Here is a 20939-nt window from a genome sequence, read left to right as displayed (position 1 = left end):
AGTTTCACGGCCGCGAGTACTCGTTCGACGCGTTTAAACGTACAGAAGAAGCTCTCAGCTTGGCTCGGTTTTAATGCCTATTAGCCACGACGGAAATTGGACACATCATAAAAATTTCACTGCAGAGAAATGACGAGAGGAAAGAGAAAGAAGAACGGGAGAGAGAGAGAGAGAGAGAAAAGGTGGAATGAGAACGAAAGACCATAGGGAGAGAAAAAGGACGAAGCAGAATGACTCTGGAGTGCTTCGTTGACCAAAGAGACCATTGAGATCGGCAACAAAAAAAAAAGAGGCTACGGGAAAAAAAAAGAAGAGAAAGAAAAAGTAGTAGAAGAAAAAACCACGGTTCGTCGTTCTCTTTCGGTCTGTACGACAGAGGAATGGATGGATGGATGGATGGATGCTACGACGTATTTTTATATTTCGAATAGTCAGAGAATGGGGGGATTTTCCGAGCTTACGGGCATTATGACGTAATTACGGTGTTTGTTATAACAGTATACGCGTAGCGTATTACTTCGTAAAAAGAAAAACACGAGAGAACGGGGAAGAAAAAGAAGAAGAAGAATCTGTCAGAGATGTTAACGGGAATGTTCTTATCAACGCGACGAATGTACGTAAAGACGATATATATATATCTCTTTTTCTTACCTAATTCTTGGAAGAATTTTTCGTGAAAGAAACAGAGAGAGAGAATAAGAAAATATTTGTTACGAAGGTAAAGTAAGAGAAACGAGAGAAATCTGAAACCTGGTTTCTCGTTCTCGTTTAATAGCTACGATGTTACAACGTTACGTTACAACTCGCTCCTGCTCCCTCCTTTCCCTTCGCCCTCCGCCCTCAGCTTTTTTTTCCCCATTACTTCTTTGCTATTTTTTAAAGTTGTAGTAATACGCGAGGCCAAATTGACAAGTTTACCCGGGTAAATAAGTTTTTAAAAAACGTAAGACGAAGTGGCCTCTCCTCCTCCACCTTTTTCTTCTTTTCTTTCCCCTCATCTTAATCAAAAGGAAGGAAGGAAGGAAGGAAGGAAGTACTTACTTTCGCGATTGATCGACGGTTCTTAGGGTCACGAAATGCCGCTAGGTGCAAAAGGAAAAAGGAAATTATATTTTCCGATCGGTAGCCTTACCTTCAAATATCTTGCTTTCCTTTCCTCTAGCGAAAAATTCCCCCCTCTCTCATCTCCATTCCTCTTCCAACGCATGCATTTCACATGAGTAGAAGAGGGAGGAGGGAAAAAACATGTACATATATATAAATAAACGAAAAAAAAGATAAGAACCGTAAGCGAGACGTGTGCCGCTGTTGCACGAACCTTCTTAAACGTAAAGTTATTTCCAAAGTTAGAAAAAAGAAGAAAAGAAAAGAAAAGAAAGAAAATTCCTATACCGTTGACCGGTATCAAGAGAGCAACTATACTATAGGGGAACAAAAAATCAAATTTACGTTCTAACTAAAACCTTTTCTTTCCAACCTTATTGTCGGTTATTTTTCACGGTAGTTCACGGGGTAGAAATTGGGAAGGGTGGTGGGAAGGTAGGGTAGGGGTGTGATAGTAGCAAGTCGCTAATTAAATGGCGTTAATCTTCCGCGTTCGGTCGTTTAACGAGCGGCTTGCTTTTTACTTCAACGCATCGTTCGGTAGAAAAACGAGAGAGAGAGAGAGTGAAGATAGATGAATAGATAGATAGAACGAAAAAAGGAGATGTAACAATGCGATTTAACAGGATAAGACGAGGAAATTTTGGAGAATGGTTATCCGTACGTCTCCTCTGCAATCATTTCTCTCTCTTTCTATCATATTGTAGTTCATAATTCCCATAACGCTCTTACGCCTATGACAAACGTTTCACGTGGGACCACCCCATTAGGTTGTATTACGAGTTTAGCGGGACTTTCGAGCCTAGAACGCGAGAACGCAAAGCTGCTGCTGGGTTTGTGGATGTGCAATGCTAGAACGGCCGAGGCCACGACAAAGTAGCGGCCTCCGGAAATAAATGGGAACTGAAAATCCTACGACGTCGATAACAGACTCCAAAATTAGCCGGCCGTACCGAATTCCCAATGGAGATTGAACGGGAGTTCTAGTTGTATATTCACCTCTCTCTCTCTCTCTCTTTTCTATCGTGAATAACTACGTTTAGTGCGCCGTTGCCCGTAAATGGGCGAAAACGCGATCGCGATTGTACGAAAGAGAGAGAGAGAGAGAGAGAGAGAGAGAGGGAGAGAGTAGAGTTAAGTAAATGGAATAAATGTATATAGTATACCAACGAACCATAGAAAATCCCAGTAGCTTGAAATTGCAAGGAACATGTGATAATTAAAGCTACAAAAATAAGAGAATTAAAGAGAGACCGAATGGAGAAAGTACGGGGGCAAAGAGAAAAATAGAGAAAAATAGAGAATAATAGAAAGAGAGATAGAGATAGAGAGAGAGAGAGATGTTGCCAGTCTGACAGGTCGAACTTTCATTATAATTATCTTTGTAATTATCCTGCTATGTCGGTTGCACCGAGGCCAAGAAAATAAAAAAAAATAAAAAAAAAGAGAAGAACAGAAAAATACGTAGGTACGTACGTACGTACGTGAGCGCATGGTTAGCTGATAGAAGTAACGCGTTGGTACAAATGAACGGGTTAAAAGGATAGGAGAAGGTAAAAGAATAGAAATGTCCTAGCAATGTTTTCAACGAGTCCTTTCATGCGATTATATCTCGTGCAACTTAACCTAACGTCGTGTAACAATGTAGTAGCGGACGCACGTGTGTGAGCGTGTTCAATGGAAATATAAAAGGATAGATAGATAGATAGATAGATAGAAAGAAAGAAATAAGTAGAAAGAGAAAGATGGAGATTAAAAAAAAAAAAGAAAAAAAGGAAAAAAAAATGTATATAGAAAAGAAAGTGAAAGGAGGAAGAGAGATCGGGCAGGAGGGTGGTAGCCAGCGGTAGTGAAAAACGCAACGATCGTTAAAATGATAATCCTTAAGAAAAGCGAACGAGCTTGCTTGCTTGCTTGCGCGTGTTCCAAGCGCGAACACCCTTGAATTAGCATTTGCAAAGCCGGTAATATTTTGAGAAACCCCCTCTTAAGATATCCAACATATATCACCCTTTACCGCGACGTTTATTCGCGACTTTGCGATATTTATTTAACCAATCTCGCAAAGATTTTCATCTTTTTCTTCTTCTTCTTTTTTGTTTGTTGCTTTTTCTCTTTATTATTACTAGTATTATAATACTAGTTTTTTTTACCGTGGTGAAAGGGGAATATTTTAACGTTTCTTTCATTTTTTATTTTTATTCCTCATCGTGTGTAAAGTTTAAGATTTTTCAAAAAAAAAAAAAAAAAAAAAAAAAGAGAGAGAAAAAGAAAAATTTATATTCAAGTAAATCTAGGAAACGGTGAACGAATTTTCCCTATCTCCTTTACTTTTGTTTGTTGACAGCGGGGTGAAGGGTTGTAAGGTAGGATAACGAAAAGGAATAAGGGATAAAAAAGAAAAAAGGAAAAAAATTAGGATGGATATCTTTAGCGAAGGTAGCGAGATCGTGCGTCTACGGATGATCTTGAAAATAGAATAAGAAAGAAAGAAAGAAAGAAAGAAAAAGAAGGTGTAAGATAAAGAGAAAAAGGGTGGTGGAGGTGGAGGTGGAGGTGGAGATGGAGGAGCTATCGCATTTCGGTGCGTGCATTCCGGAAAACGGAGGCACCCAGACAACGGCTATCGATTGGGGGATGACTCGCGCGAACGTGTCGAACGAGAGAAACGATAAACGCGATAAGAGGTAAAAGTGGATGAGACGAGAACCCAGAGAAAAGAAGGGCGGGAAAGAGAGAGAGAGAGAGAGGGAGGGAGATGAAGCTCGGGGGAGGAATGGAGGAGGACGGACAATGTCGAAGAAAAACCGTGCGAAAAGCATTGCTTCAAAATTGCAGTCTTCTGCTGCTGCTGCTGCTGGTGGTGGTATTAGTATTGGTGTTGCTGGTGTAACTGATGTTGGTGGTATGTGTGTGTGTTAGTGTGCTCGCGGCGTCGATCGACGTTCCTCGATAAACGAGAAAAGGAACGTAGCCTTCGACCAAAACGATTACTCTCTCTCTCTCTTCTATTTACCGTAGCATCTAGGAGGGATCCGAAAACTAGTCTTTGAAAATCGTAAAATCAAAAGCCTCTTCTGTTAAACTTTAACGAATTTCAAGAAAAAGAAGAGAGGATCGAGGAGGAGAAAGAGGAGGAAGACGTTTTAACGTCCTTCAACCCATCTTCTTCTTACTTTTTTCTTATTTACGTAAAGAATCGATTTAAAAAAAAAGGAGAAAAGAGAGAGAGAGAGAGGGGGAGAGAATAAACGAAATCAGTCACAAGGATTTATCTTATTCGTTGTTTTTTCTCTTTTTTTCTTGTCTTTTATACTTAAAGCGAAATGACTTTTGACTTGGAACCATTAAGAAAGATTATGCTACGTGTAATACAAATATCCACATGTGTATGGTATACACGGTCTACAGGATTTCAACCTATATATATATATATTTGTGTGTACGCGGGAGTATGTGTAAGCGTAAAAGCAAGCCATCGTAAGTTTCGAACTTATTAGAAAATTTATTGCCATAATTTGTTCTCCAAACATGGACGAACCTCATGTAAGCTCGTAGCTAATCCGTGAACTCTTCTAAGTTGCGGAGGAAGAGGTTGGTTGTGTAGGGGTGGGTCGGGGAGGGGGTGTAGTAGGGTGGGGAAAAGTGGAGGATTACACGTGGGAGTCGGTTTGAGAGAGGAGAGAAAATTCAGAAAATTCTCAACGGTAGTTCGAACCGAGAGAACCGATCGGAGTCTTCGATAAACGAGTAGACGTTTCTCCAGGGATGAGAAGAAAAAGAGAAAAAGAGAGAGAGAGAGGGAGAGGGAGAGAGAAAGAACACATTTCTCTTTTGTCCGCCGAAGCTGTTACTCCTAACTGAGAAAAAGTGTAAGAGAGAGAGAGAGAGAGAGAGAGAGAGGAAGAATGAAGCAAACCTAGCAACCAACCCTTAGGAGCCAAGTTAGGTAGTCGTCGAGGCACGCGACCAAGCGTGTTCGTTCTTCCGGGCTGCGGAATCGTAGGGAGAAGACAAGGACAGGTAGTCAAAGAAGGATAGAAATAATAGAAGAAGAAGAAGAAGAAGGAAAAAAAAGGAAGGAAAGTAGGGAAAAGGTAGTAGTCACGAGTCTGGATAGAAACGGAGAAAACCTGAGGGGGATCCCTGTGGAAGATTTCTACTCGCAATCAGGACGTCGTTTTCCGCGAGACTAAGTGAAATCGGACTTGCCGTCTTTTTACGAATGAGGGGGAGGATGTCGAACGAGATAGAACGAAGAGAAGACTTGGAAATAAGTGGAGGAGGAACGAGTGAATCGAACTAGAGAGAAAGAGAGAGAAAGAGAGAGAAAGATGGGCCTTGCCTTGTGTCTTAGAAAGAAAAAAAGGAGAGGAAAATAAATGGAATGAGAAAGAAGAGAGAATACGTTTACTCGTTCGTTCGTTCGTTCATCCTTAGGTTCCTTCTTTCTCGTCCTTTACTCCTTTCGTACGTCGGTAGGACATTTCTCGAGTAACTTCCAATTTAACCGGAATACGGAGAACGACGGACGGTTAGCAGACACCGGTGTGTTCAGGAAGAATTACCAAGGATCTATTCCTAGAGTAACGCGACTAGAAAGAAAAAGAAATTCTAGAAAGCAGGATGAAGAGAAAGAGGTAGAGGGGGAGAAGCATGTGGAGAATATAGAAGGCAATTTTCTATGATTCCAACCGATCGACGATAAAACGTGGAGAGGAGATCGTTCGAAACGAGAAAACAACGTCGATTGTCATAGATTCTTATCGTTGTTCTATTTCTTCAAAACTTCTACTATTATATTTTTTTGTATTAACCCTCCCACCATCTTCCATATATATATATATACGATTATCAAAAAATTAAAACAGAAAAAAAAAGAAAAAAAAATGAAATCAATAATTGTTCTTAAAACAAACAAAAATAATATAAATATTAATAATACATAGATAAATACATAAAGACAATAAGACAATAGTCCTTGGGATTTGATGCAAGCATTATCTTCTCGAAATCGTGCTAAAACGTTAGCTAATTTTCGTGCCAAGTTAGCAAACGTATCTAAACTCTATTACTGTTAACCCTCCTCCACTTTCTCTCTCTTTCTCTCTCTATCTTTTTTTCTGCTTTACCAGCAACCATTAGCTTTATCCTGAAAAAAAATCCAACGACAAACCTAGCACGAGATAAGTCCCTCTCTCCTTCTAAGACACTCCTCCTTAAATCCGGAACGCTTTAACAACTCTGCTAAACTTTGATAACGATTCTTTTTAAGAATTCTAAGAACTTTATAATGACTTAGCGGTTCATTAACGATCCGTCTTAACGTATAATTCTTTGAGAAGAAATCCACCCTTTCTCTTCTCCCCCTCCCCCTCCTCCCCTCCTCATTCTTCTCCTCCTCAATCCATTCCTTCATCTTATTCTTCTTCGAAGATAAAAAGGGTGAAACGTAGATAATAAATTATTTATTTCATTTTCATGTTAGAAAAGGATGATCGGGTTTTCTTCTTGGACAAATATCGGGAATTGTTGTCGTAGGCGGCACACGTATTTCCATGTCGAAAATACGCGACCAAAAAGAATTTTCATTTTCATTTTCTCTCCCAATGGAAAAGAAAGAAAGAGAGAGAGGGAAATATATATATATATAGATATATATATATAGATATAGATAGGTTGGTTTGCGCGCGCATAATAAAATTCTCTACTCCCTACGGCGAGACACGGGGCCAATCAAGTTTGCAAAACTCAAATCTAATTACTCTGGGCTTTGAATCGGGGACAAAGGACGAAAGAGAAGAGAATTTTTTCATCTTGTTGCATTACACACCGAGGAGGAGAGAAGGGCTTGCTGATGCTGCTGCTGCTGCTGGTGCATGTTGAATCTCGCTAACGTGGACCGGGTGGAACAGAAAGAATGAGAGTGTGAGAGAGAGAGTGTGAGAGAGAGAGAGAGACAGAGAAGGTGGATCTATCTTTTCGGTAAGGGGAAAAGTAGGAGGAAAAGTTCCAAGAGAAAGAAAGAAAGAAAGAAAGAAAGAAAGAAAGAAATAGGAAGATAAAAACGAATGAAATAAAAGGAAACGAAATGGAAAGGAAAAGATGGAAAAGAAGGAGCGTGAGCAGGTGCGGAAGAGAGATTCGTTCGAGCGTGGAAAGAAATTTTTAGATAAAATCGAAATAGTACGTAAGAAAAAAAAACATATATATAGCTATATATTATATATATGTCTAACATCGAAAAGAATTCGACTGTTTGCAAAAGAAAAAGAGAAATATACGATGATGATAATAATAAGAAAAATGTTCCACGAGAATAGAAATATAAATGAGAAAGAAAATTTTACGGATAAAATCGAAAAAGTTAGGAGGAAAACACAAAATATACACACGCACAAAAAAAGTATGCAACACCTATAAAAATTCATCTATTTGCAAAAGAGAGAGAAAGAGAGAGAGAGAGAAATACGATAATAATAATAAGAATAAAAATATTCGCATCGAATGAGGAGGGGAAGAAAGGGGAGAAAAAAAGAAAAATATAATTTACAAGATGACAAGAAGAATATAGAATAGAAGAGTAAAAGAAAGAAAGTAAGTAAGTAAGAAAGAAAGAAAGAAAGAATAAAAGAAAAGAAAGATAGAAGAAAATGAGAGATAGAGAAGTTAAGCGACGACGTGGAAACGATGTAAACGGAGTGTAAAGCAAACAGGAAGCAAGTACTATAGCGTGTGCGAGGTTACTCGCGTCTCTTCGCGGATAGTCGAAGGAGAGAGACGACTCTCGAGTGTCGGATTTGAAGCTTCGTGAAAGAAGATTACGAGCTGTAAAGGAGTGAGCGAGGGAATGAACGAGACATGTAGACACGTGGATAGACAGAGGCAAAACGTGACAGTGAGAAAGAGAGAGAGAGAGAACGAGAGAGAGAGAGAGAGTGAGAGAGAGAGAGAGAGACTAAGAGTGAGAGAGAACGACATAAATGCATATACATGTATACATATATACATATGTACATATATACATACATATACATGTATATACATAAGGGTAGGCGTACGTGTGGCGCGCCGTCAAGCGCCATTATGCCTTTCATGGTAGTTCGAAGTTAGACGAAGCAAAGTGCCCGTGGGCTGTGAGCATTACCGCAATTAGACCCGATGAAGCCGACCGACGGGGGACTCTGCAAACACTCTGCATATTTAACCTCAACGGCAGGTCTCTCTACCTTGAACGCATAACGCGACCTCCTCCTTCTCCTTCTCCTCACCCCCTCCCCCTTATTCACTCTCTTTCTTCTCTCCAAGGAAAAGAAAGGAGAAGAGAAGATTTCTCTCTCTCTCTCTCTCTCTCTTTTTCTTTTTCTTTCTTGCACGTGCACGATGGAATCTTCTCTGCGTCGATATCTCAAAAGATGTCACCGACTTTTGAAAAAGAAAGAAAAATATATATAGATATATATATATATATATATATATATATATTGTATATTTTTGTTCCCCGTTCATTTTCTTCACTTCTTTCGGCAATGTTTCGCGTAAAAATCGACGACCGTTTATGAAATCGCTTTTATTTCGAGACGGAAAAAAGCTCTACTCCCAGAGGATTTTTATTTAACTTGTCCTTTCTTACCTCTTACACGACATGCCTTTTTCTTTTATTTTCTTTTTTTCTCTTTTCTTTTCTTACCTTTAGTTTTTTCTATTCTTCATCGAAGAATCTTTTAAACGAGAAAATCGATCGAGTAAGGAATTATGAAAAATCTAGAGTAAACTATGAGAGAGTCTAGTCTCTCTCTCTCCCTATATACAGTCTTGTAAGAGTCTTTTCTTCCTTTCTTTTCTCCCTTGATGAAGGACGAGACGAGTAAGAACAAACGGAAAAGGGATGGAGTCTTCTTCTTCTTTTTCTATTTTTTTGTCTTCTTTGAGAAGAAGACTAGAACATTCGAAATTCAAGGTACTACTATCTTGGTGTATATAATAATGATATATATGTGTTATGGTCAATGTACAGAAACCAGACATTGTATAGATTACCCGATATATTCCATAAAATTGTCCACTAAAAGATTGACCAATGTATATAATTTGACGTATATTTCTCGTGCATGGTAATTTGAAAAAATTCGTTCGCAATGTCTTTAAGATAAATTTCACGTAATCTGTAAAATGTATCTTAATAAACGTTTCACCTTTTAGATTTTATTTAGTAAGGTTCTTTTAGGATTGCGTCAGGATTTTTTCTCATCGATGTATATACAATGCACGTAATAATACATTGTCCGTAACATACACGTATATAAATTGATGGTCATGAACAGGCGTTGCAGCCATAGTTCTTGTTCTCTCTCTCTCTCTCTTTCTGTATATATATATTTCTATCTCTCTTTCTGTGATTGAATGCCGCGACACTGAACGAGTAACTGGCAGTTCGATTCTTAATTAACGAGAGCCTCTTAGATGCGAACAAGCGTTTCGAACAAGCCCGAAAGGCCTTTCGCGTTTGCTAAGTACTTACTACGAGCTCATTAAAGTCAAACTAGTGTAAGTCACTGATTTTAACGGGGCCAATCTCTCTCACTCACTCACTCACTCACTCACTTGCTCACTTACTTATTCCCTCTTTCTCTTCCTCCGACGTGCAGCACATGAGATTTAAACTCGACAATTTGACTTACAAATTCAGGTCGCTCTTTCCTGTCTGGATAACTTATCCAAGAACGATGACGATTAACTAACTCCATAGTAATCGCTTTCTTTTTTCTTTTTTTCTTAAACTGACGTTAATATAAATTTCTTTCAATAAATCTTACGAAACACATCTCTTAAATAATAAATCGCAAATAACAATCGATTGAATGAATCATTACAATTGAACGATGATATATTCAATCTAAGACGAATAAAAATTATGAAGAACGAATATAAAAAATATGAAAATTAAAATTAAAAGGAAAAAAAAGAGAGAGAAAGAAAGAGAAGGAGAAGGAGAAGATGGTTGTAGGTCTGGAGGTGAATCGAAACGAGATACGATAGGACGATGCTGATAGAGGGAAAGGAAACGATAGAACCACCGGTAGAACAATCGCGACAGAATAGCGTGTGCCTGACGGTTTTGTCGAGAACGTTATTCCGTTCAGACTCTAAAGTCGAAGACAAAGCGAGACACGAAAGGAAGGTAAAGTCTAGAGAGAGAAAGAGAAAGAGAGTGAATGAGAGAGAGAGAGAGAGAGAGAGAGAGAGAGAGGAAGTCTGTCGAAGTATAGGCCTCGAGACTGAGAAGCTCGATAGATTCTCTCTCTCTCTTTCTCTCTCTCTCTCTCTCTCTGTCTTTCTCGTTCTATACTGACAGAAACACAAGACGGACGGTAAGGATTAGCTGAGCTCGAAATCACCTGCCATTGACGTTCTACTATCTATATATATAGTATATATTTGTGTCTTATCAAACAAGAAACAAAATAATAGTAACAAAATTCGTGTCAAATTATTGATGAACAAAAGCAACGAAAGAAAAAACCATAAAGAAGAAAAGTAGGAATAGAAAGGAAGATAATATAATCCAAACGCAGCATGTCGTACTCGCGTGAAACGAAAGAAGAAGAAGAAAAAGGGGGAAAAAAAGGAAAGGAAAGGGAGAGTTTCGATTTTCTCAATCGAAAGGAATGGGAGAAGAAAAAGGTGTATGTAGGTGGTACTCGGTGAAGTAAAATAGTTCGAAGTATAGGAGAATAGGAAGAGAGAGAGGGAGAGAGAGTTTTGAACCGATAACTGTGAGATAGAATGTGTAGGTACACCTAACTAAAGTAAGAAACATTGAAACGACGTAGAAATAAAGAAAAGAGAGAGAGAGAGAGAAAGGAAAGATACGCGAATGTGGGGATGGAAAATCTAATCCAACGAGCTGGATTTTTCCTCCTTTTGCGGAAGATAAAGAAGCCTCGCGGGGGAAAGAAGACGACGAGACTCGGTACATGGACGCGTACGTAAATCGAATGCCGAAATCAGACGACGACTACGACGACTACGACGACGACGACGATGTCGTTGGAGTCGTTGAAATCGTTGAAATCGTTGGGAATCGGGAAAAGAACGAGCTCTCTTCTCTTCTCTTGGCAACAGAAACGGTAAAAATAAAATAGTATAAGAACCAAGAGAAGAAAAAGAAAGCAAGCAAGAAAGCAAGAAAGAAAGAAAGAAAATAAGAACCGACGGGACGAGAAATGAGAGAAGGAACGTTAGTGGGAGGAACTTTCTAAAAAGAGAACGCGAAGATCCTTCTTCTCTTCGCGAAGGTAGTTGCAAAAAGAGAAGAAGAAGGAGGAGGAGGAGAAGAAAAAAGATGGCGAAAGGAATGAATAAAATGAAGTACGCGAACTAAGGATGGAAAGCGACGAAGCCGTGGAGACCACACCACTGGCAAACGACGCGAAGGATCGGACCCCGAGATATTCTGTCTAAGGAAGCAACGGAGCGAGTTTTACTAACTGCTCTTTTCCCTCGGCCCTCTTTACCCGCGAGAATCCTTCAGTCGTACCTATCTTTGTACTCGCGACGATCCTCCACCCTCAATCTTTTCCTCCTCCTCCTCCTCCTCCTCCTTCTCCTTCTTTTTCTTCTTCTACCACCCCTTTCTTCTTCAACCATCTCAATGTCTATTCTATTTTAATTTGCATGAATCGTTTCGTATCGAATACTTTCTTACCTTTTTATCAAATGTTTAACAATTATCTATATTTATTTATTTATTTATTTGGTCAGAATTTGTTTCTTCTTTTTAGAAATATTTTTCAATAATATATGTTTTATTCTATTTCGAACGAAATTATCCAATATTTCTAATAGGGGGAATATGTTAATATTGTGTTACAAATACTGGCTACTTGTTCGAAGAATTGTTCTTTTTTTTCTCTCTCTTTCTTTTTCCATTAAAGACTGCAAAGATTGCAATTGCAAGAGAAATCTATCAAGAAGAAAATAGTTTTTTTGTACTAGTAATATATGTCTCTAAAGATCGTTTATTTCTAAATATTTGCATCCTCGGTAGATTATAGTCTGAAAGCATTCACGTTTCTATTGAACAGCCCGAGGGACAAAGCAAATATCTCGAAAACAAGACACATGAGCCTGCACGTTCCTTCCTCCATCCTCCTCCTCCTCCTCGTACTCCTCCTCTTCCTGGTAGCCTTTTTTTTTCTTTAAGGTAACGTCTGGCGAGAAGCAGAACGAAACGAAAAGTAAAAGAACAAAAAAAGAAAATAAAAAAATACTGAAAGAGAAAGAGTAAGAACACTAAGAAGAGTAAGAGTAAGAGAAAGGATGTAAACTCGAAAGTATACACGAGAGCGCAAAAGTTCTTACGAGAAGAAAATGGAATTCGTTTTCACCGAACGATCTCGAGGGGGGTGGTGGGGGTGGCTACGTGGTTGTGTTAGCGAACACTATCCAAATACGATTCGGAGAAAGAAAAAGAAGAAGATGAAGAAAGAAAGAAAAGAGAAAAGGAAAGGAAAGGAAAGGAAAGGATAAGAAAAAGAAGAAGAAGAAGAAGAAGGGAAGATATAGGAATTTGTGCTTGGTAGAAAAGTGGAAGAAAGAGAAGAGACATATGCTCCGTCAGTCGGGCGTTTCCTTATAGGCCGCCGCGGCATGCTAAGAGAAACAAAAAGATAAAACGAAAGAGAAAGAGAGAGAGAGAGAGTAAGAGAGAGAGAGAAAGAGGAGACGACGACTAGCCATAACTTTCGATCCCTCGGCAATCTCAGTTTATAGGGAGTACCTCGCATGACAATGCCAAGCTGGAATCGGCAGGTGCCGCGTGGGGTACCGGGAAAAGCCTGATTCGAGAGACGGCACATGCCGCTCGTAAACCACAAAACCGAGACCAAAATGAAAGAGATAGAGACAGAGAGAAAGAGTGAGAGAAAAAAAGAAAAGAAAAGAAAAGAAAAGAAAAGAAAAGAAAAGAAACTTAAACTACTTCAGCCGAAAGTTGCTCGTGACACGACCGTTCCCTATAAATGTAATTTCGACAAATAGCAAAAGGATAAAACTGCTACGTCCTTTTTTTTCCTTCTTTTTTCTCTTTTCTTACCAACGGGAAAATACGATACCTAAGGGTGATGATAGTGCGTTACGAAGGGTAAAGATGAGGGACTAATTTGGCTCACGGAACACGTAATGTACTAAAATACGAACAAGTGGGATCACAAATGTTAGAGAATGAGAGAAAGTATATATATCTTTCTCGCTCTCAGGGAAAACGTATCGTCGTGAGAGACTCCAAGCTCTGTCGTCGTCCTCCGTAATACCGCGAAGTTAATGTCTGTCATTAGTGTCGCGATAGATTGTTATAGTTTAGATTGGTCGTGAGAAATTCTAGAAAATCGACGAGCCATCGAGTAATACGACATTTTTCTAACCGCCGTATCAAAGTTAACTTTATTTTAAAACTCTTGTTTCACGATTAACGCGAACTCGTCAATGTAATAATATAAAAACAAACCTAATTGAGAATCCAAAGCATTACCATTATTTTGTATTATTTCAAAACATAAATCGTGTTCGACATTACATTTGGCAAAACGTTCAAAACAAAACAAAAAACAAAAGAAAAGAGAAAATATTCCCCGGATGTTTTGAAAAATACAAATTTGTTCAAGATCGAATGATTATTTAACTCGCAACGATACGAATACAATTTTATTCGAAGGCGTAATCCCAGGTATACCCCCTCTCCCTCCTTCGCAACCCGATCCAACTACATTGGTTATAGTATTCAAAAGACATCCTGATGTTCAACTGGACGAGTGCATGGACGAAGCGGATTTCTGAGCGGGGGGGGGGGTTACCCGATCGTAAAATTCGGAAGGAAAGCATAAACGTGGACCGGGTAAGTAGATTTTACCGCGACGATCGCGTTGCTACGAGTTGAACGCAATTTGAGGAGATAGGAAAATTATGCTAGTAACTTGCTCCACGACTCGAGAAGGAAGAAGAAGAAGAGATTGAGGAAAGAGGGTGGAGGGGGGGAGGAAAGACTGGCTGGGAATATCGGGATGGAACGATATAAAAGGAATTTGCGAAAGAGAGGGAGAGAGAAAGGTGTGCTGCAATCGACATCTACGAAACTTATCCTCGTGCAAAGTTGTGTAAATGAGAGAAGACTGGGTTGGTTGGTTGGCAAAGGAAAGAAAATGGAAAGGGAAAGGGTGGATGCTTTTCTAGGATGACAGTAGTACTGCTGGTAATGTAGCTAGGGTGAAACTCATATACTCTAAGAACCCTGATAGAACAATACCTTATCGAGAGCAACATCGTCTATGGGAGAGGGAGGGGTCCACAGTTTCCAACCGGAACGGAGGAAAAGCGAATGAGAATGATAGAAAGAGAGAGAGAGAGAGAGAAAAGGGAAGATAAAATGGAAAAGGATAGGGATATTTCGCATTGGTTCCACATACATTGTCCGTCTCTCCATGCAAGGTCGCTCGTAGACGTTGCGGTCTTCCGATCAAATTGGATCTACTGAGAGTTCGGAGTATCGGGTCGACCGCAACTGTGCAAATCCACGGGAACCGCGAAATATTCAGAGACCACAATCCTGTTTCATCCCGCAGCTTCCGCCGGCGCCCTTTTCCTTTCGGGTAAGCTCTACCGCCATTACCTCCTAGAATTATAAATAACGAGACCCGCCGCCACCACCACCACCACCACCACCACCATCGCCCGTCGTCGATCGAATAAAATGTGAAATCAAATGAATTCTTGAAAATTTCCTTTTTTTTTTCCCCGTCAATAGAATAAAATACTCTTTGTTTTATTTTTTCATTTCTCCATCTATCTCGTTTACTTATTAACGCGATACGAAATATTCGAACTCGATCGAATAACATAACAAGCAAGCATTGAATAGAAAAAATGTAACCCCCGTCCTACCCGATTTATAATGATCATTTTTTTTCTTCCTTTCATTATAATTCCATCATATTTCTCATTTCTCAGGATACGCGTGATATAATATAATAAGGTAGAAAAATGACCGCAAACTCGAGGGCAAGGGCGGGAGGAGGAGGAGGAGAAGGTCGTAATTATCGGTGGTATCGTTCTCCGATATATCGGGTAGCTCGATACAAAGGTATATATAGGAAGTGTTCTAATAGTGTAGTAGCTAGAGCATAGAAGAGATAGAGAGAAGAACGGGAGTAGAGAATATCTAGAGGAAGAGCCGCGTGACGCGGGTGCAGGCCAAAGTAACGCCTTCGAAGGGTGTTTCTCTACCCTTGTCCGCCCAAACCCTCGTACTCAAAGTGCTAATGAGTGTCGCCTCGTAAGCCAATTAATACTACCCCACCTCTTTGGCGTAGAGCGAGCTAGCAAGCTAGTAAATGAGAGTGAGAGAGACAGAGACAGAGACAGAGAGAGAGAGAATGAGAGAGAAAGAGAGAGGAGAGAGAGTCTCCCTTGGAAAGCCAGGAAGAGAGAGCTCGTAGCAGCTACATGACCAGAATACCTCGCGGATTTGGTATGCCGGCCACGCCTGACCGTCGCACACCACCAACCGACTCAAGTGAACTCCGGTAAGGCGTTCTAGCACCTTACCACCTAGAAACCTTCCTCTACTACTTCCATAGCTTTCTACCCCCTACTTGCTGGTACCATCACCAACCAGTAACCTTGTCGTTGTCGTCGTCGTCGTCGTCGTCGTTGTCTAGCTATCGTCTCGGTACGAAGACGACGACGTACTCGCGGCTGTTAAACTTTTTGAAGAACGTGCCCGACACAGGAAGAAGAGTAGTATCCTGTAGGTATAGGTATAGATAACCGCAACGTGTAGTAACATCAGCTAGAAGAAGCCCGAGTACTTAGCTCTACTCTCGAGTAGCGTAGCCCTGAAGTCTGTGTTCTCTCCCTTGAAAGAATGAAAGAGAAGGGAGGGTTGGAGGGATGTGGAGAGATGAGAGGAAGAACAGGGAAGGGGAAAGCACAACGCCGTTACTTCTTACTTAAAGACGCCGAGAACTTATGACACGTACGTGACAGAATTGTCGACCGAGAAGGTGGCTAAAAGAAAAGGTGTAAAAGGTGTTGTAGAGAAAGAACATAGGCCTTACGAAAAATTGACGAAAAAGAAGACAAAAAAGTCAGGCTAACGCCTTCACCCTGCCCGAAGTATAAAACGAAAAAAATAGTGCTTCCTCTTCTTATTCTTCTACTTCTTTTACTTCTTCTTCTACTTCTTCTTCTTCTACTCTTCTTTTTCTCTTTAACTCAACAACTTCCGTCTACACTTTGGCACGCTTAGCGACAAATAAAGCTACGAAAAGTAAGTCCTGGGACAGGAAATTGAAGTTTCTCCCAGGACAAATTGTCGAGGAGCCTCGTTCTTTACTAAAATCGAAGATCACGCGAAAATGTTATACCCGTTAGGGTTTGTAATGTTCGATTACTTCAAGGACAAACTATTATATCGAGAATCGACACAGTTAGGTATCCATTGTCATATTATAAAAGAATCATCGTTTATTCTTTTTCTTTTTTCTTTTTTCTTTTATAGACACGTATATATTAAAAAAGGATAAACTATGGGGGTGAGAGGGGTATGAAGATTGAAGAAGAGTAAAAAAAAGAAGTTTCGAGTAAGAAAAAGAGTCGCTTTTGAAAGAATACCATCATATCCAATAAGCACAATGCAACCACCATTATTTGCATTCTTATCAAGGACGGAAACGTAGCAGCGAGAAAAGAGGGGTGCTGGTGGTGGTGGTGGTGCTTTTGGTGAGGGGAAAAAATAGGGGGTAGAGAACGACGACGCTTTGTAGCCCGTTGATAAATCGACCCCTGGTCCCCCCCTGCTACCCCGTGCCCACCCCCTGGCCCACCCCCTCCCGCACTGTGTGCGCGACATCGTCTAATGTTCGCTCAATATGGAAGGCGGGAGGAACGCGGCCGACGGCGAAATTGGTTTTGCGACGCCACGATAAACTTCCCTCGTCCGGCAACCCTCTTTCTCTTTCCCTCTCACCATTTCGACGAGTCGGATTCGGTGATAAAAGTTCATTGAACGAAGAGAGAGATAGAGAGAGAGAGAGAAAGAGACTAGACTTCGATTGCGTATTGTTTAAAAAATAAAAAGAAATAGAAGAAAATGAACAAAAAAAAAAGAAAAAAAGAAAAAAGAAAAAAAGGAATTTGATGCAACTCGCGGGCATTCGCATTCGTGTTTCCTGTCCCGGTTTTCTCTGTCCCTTTCGCTAGAGTAAAAATAAAACTAAAAGAAAGAGAGGAAAAAAAAAAGATAGAAAATTTAGTTACCGATGTTGCATAGTACGTATACATACAATGTATATGCGCGTGTATGTATATATCGTGTACCGTACTGTTAACAAACAGATGATCTATCCTACATTTCTCTATCTACTATATTCGTCGATATCCAATTTAAAATAGCTAACGTATTAATATAGTCAAAATTTGTCTTCGAGTAATATAACTCGATGTAGAGACGAAATGAAAAATAAAAAGGAAATAAGGAAAAGGATTCTCGTTAGATTTGCGAAGATCGATGCAAGGATTTAACGAACAACTTGCAACACCCGTTGTCGTCGTAGTCGTAGTCGTAGTCGTAGTAGTCGTCGTTCTTACGGATACGAAGATATCCCATCTATCCTGATCGCAATCCAATCCTGACCGTTCTAATAACTTAGATTCAACTGTGCTTTCCGTATTCGTATTCTAGATGGTATCCGAGGAAAGCGAAGTTCCAATGGGTCGGCCCGTAAAGAAGGTAACAGAATCATTTCGTTCGCGGAAAGGACACGATCAAAAATATTGCGCTTTCGAAGGCTTTCTCGGAAAAGAGTCACGTACACCTATAACAGTTTCGTGCAGCGTACCCTTTTTCAGGGCGGCCACTCGTGACCACTGTTGGATACGGTGACGGCTAGGCTAGGTTAGAATACCTAGCTCAAACTCTAGCGAACCAACTAAACCACCTCTTACTTCTTTCTGTCCAAACGGTTACGAGGACACCGACTAATCCTTTTTTACACGTGCAAGAACACCGAGAAAATATCGTCTACTTAAAAGGGTGTACCCGAACTAACACCAACAACCAACCAACTCTTCTTAGGAGGACCTCTAACCTTCGCGTCCTAACGTTCATCGAGAACTCCAATGAAATATACAAGTGAGAGAAGAATCTTCCATTCCACGTTGAGATCTAACCCCTGCTCTCGAGGATGATGGTGATTGTGGTGATGGTAGTGGTACTGTTACTGCTGATGCTGTTGTTGTTGTTGTTGTTGTTACTGCTGCTGCTGCTGTTGCTGCTGCCACTACCCAGACAGGCATTCGAACATTACATATTGACGAGTCTGGAAGGTAGCTTATAGCCACGCAGGAACGCGACTGGGAAGAAAAAAAAGGACGAAAGATAGAGAGAAAAGAGACAGAAGCATATCGAACGCCGAGAAGTTTCAGGAGGGCTGTGAAAGAGAGGGTGAAAGAAGGAACTTAAGGTGGAAGGGTGAACTCGTCTTCCGTAGTGCGGCCACGTAGTCGCCGTTTGTCGATCGTACCGCAATAATTCCTTATTGCTCCTCCAACCCCTAGCCCTCCCTTACTCCTTCTTTTCTTCTTCTTCTTCTTCTTCTCCTACTTTTTCTACTACTTTTACTCTTTCTTTTTTATTTCCTCCTTCTTACCACCTTCATCCACCTCACGTCCGAAAACCCTCTCCACCCAGCACAACCCCAGCCCCCTATATTCCTTCAAGGCTCATCCCATCTCTTCTTTCTTACCCTTTTCTCCGACGAAAGGGTTTGCCGCGAAGATTAAAGGAAAACCATTAAATCTGGTCGGATCGGGTGGCCAAGATCAAACGTACAAAATGTTCACGTGACTCCTACGCGACCAGGTTCGATATTTAAGTTTAATAAACTTCATAAGATAAAAGGAAAGATAAAGAAAGAAAAGGAAAATCATTTTCTATATTATCTCTCTGAAACCTTTATCATCTTAGTTTATTATTTGTCGGTTCTGACTTATAATAATATCCATTGGCATCGTCATAATTGTATCTTTACTCCCCTTTTAATCTTTTTCTTTTTTTCTTCTTATTTGTTTCTCTACTATTCTACGGTCAAATGAAAGAAGAGAGTATTACTGAGCGAAGGAAGAATTTAACGAAAGGATCGTTTTGGTCATTTGTTCGAACGAGTTATAGGATAAAAAGGAGAACGGACCACCACGTTTGCAACGCTCGATAGGTACCACCAAGAGCGTGACTTGAAAGCACATATTCTCTTTTCCTTATTATTTTTCTTATTTCCCCACCCCCGCCACCATCACCACCCCCTCCTTCTTACACTCTAGCGATTTCTGCAAATTGGGATCGACTTCGATATTCGCCCTATCGATTTTAGATATTTTTTTCGAGTAAATGGAAGTGTAATCCCGCGTGTAACCGGGGTTAGCTGAAGAAGAGATCGTTTGTTCTTACTTATGCAAAAGAAAAAAAAAAGAAAAAAGCATATCTAAAAAGTTCAACGTACAAAAAAAAGATGAATACTGGACTTGGTCTATATAAAAATAGGATTATGTTTTTCTTTTTTTACTTCTTTAAAAACTTTATTGGCCAAAACTACTACGGTACCCTATGGTTTTATAGAGAAAAGAAATAATAGTATTATACTTGTTACGCGTGGGTGGATGTAAGTGCGCGAGAGTCATTGAAAATAAAAGAACTGTGAAACGGTGGAACAACTTAACGCGTTTCTGCATGATGCCTCGAACAAATTGATCGTAGGCGAGGGTTCCATATTCACTACTGCCTACACACTGAGAAAGAGAGAGAGAAAGAGAGAGAGAGAGAGAGAGAGAACGTCAACGCTTTAACCGCAGGACGCGGCTCGTATGACATTGAATATAAATCGGCCACTTAACCGAGCCCGATTATTATGGATCGCAAGCTTCGAATGCTTCTGCGTCGGTTGTCTCTCTCTCTCTCTCTCTCTCTCTCTCTCTCTCTTCTTTTTTTCTCTTTTTCTTTTCATTTCTTTCCTTATTTTTTTTTTTCTTTTTTCTTATTTTTTCTTCTCTTCCCCTCTTTTTCTTATCTCTCAGTGCGAGTAAACATACTTCGAAAGATTTAAAATTATAATGGAAAATAGTATTCATGCAAATGAAAGGTTATAACGTTAGCGCGCAAACCCCGCTCTCGTTCCCCTCGGCCCCTTCGCCAACCCCCCTGCAACCCCTCTCGCCGGTTGAAAAGATCGCAAGATAAATGATCGGAAAAATCTTCAATTTTGTCATGGCTTACGTAAGAGGAATTTCATAGTAGACGATGATCTAATCGCCTAAGTCATCAGCATTATTCTTCTTGTTATAGTTACAGTTACCGTTCCTGTTAATGTAGTTTATGTATTCTGACTCACCTGTAACAAAAATAAAAAATACATAGATTAGTATCGTGTAATTAGGGTCAAATAATCATTATTACTATTTTTCTACGACATGATCGAATTAATTATTATAATAATAACGAAAGGAAAATCTTATCCTTCGGATGAGGGTTTCATTTTCCCCTCTTTTCCTTCAAAAACTTTTCTTAACCACTAGGAGTGGGAAAAAAGAGAAAGAAGAGAGATAGAGAGAGAGAGAGGAAAAGATCGGATCGGATCGGATCCGGGAAGAAACATAGAGAAAAAGAAAGAGAAAGATAGATAGAGAGAGTATAATTATTTGGTGTAAAAGAAGAGAAGCTTAGGACGTGGCAGGATGGTAGCAGCAGGACGGTGAACATCAGCAGCAACAGCAACAACAACAGCAGC

At 40.1% G+C, this 20939-nt stretch overlaps 1 long non-coding RNA gene across 1 annotated transcript in view; it reads right to left on the bottom strand.

The window, feature by feature from the left end:
* Positions 1-20503, bottom strand: part of LOC122526441 — a 59878-nt gene extending 39375 nt beyond the window's left edge. Inside the window, exon 1 of the long non-coding RNA XR_006306061.1 lies at positions 20429-20503. This is a non-coding gene — a long non-coding RNA (uncharacterized LOC122526441). The remainder of the gene's footprint in view (positions 1-20428) is intronic.
* Positions 20504-20939: the final 436 nt, after the last annotated feature.

The sequence above is a fragment of the Polistes fuscatus genome, unplaced genomic scaffold (genome assembly GCF_010416935.1).
Source record: "Polistes fuscatus isolate 324 unplaced genomic scaffold, CU_Pfus_HIC Scaffold11, whole genome shotgun sequence".
In the NCBI taxonomy this organism is placed as follows: domain Eukaryota; kingdom Metazoa; phylum Arthropoda; class Insecta; order Hymenoptera; family Vespidae; genus Polistes; species Polistes fuscatus.
This window is presented reverse-complemented; position numbering and strand designations above follow the sequence as displayed.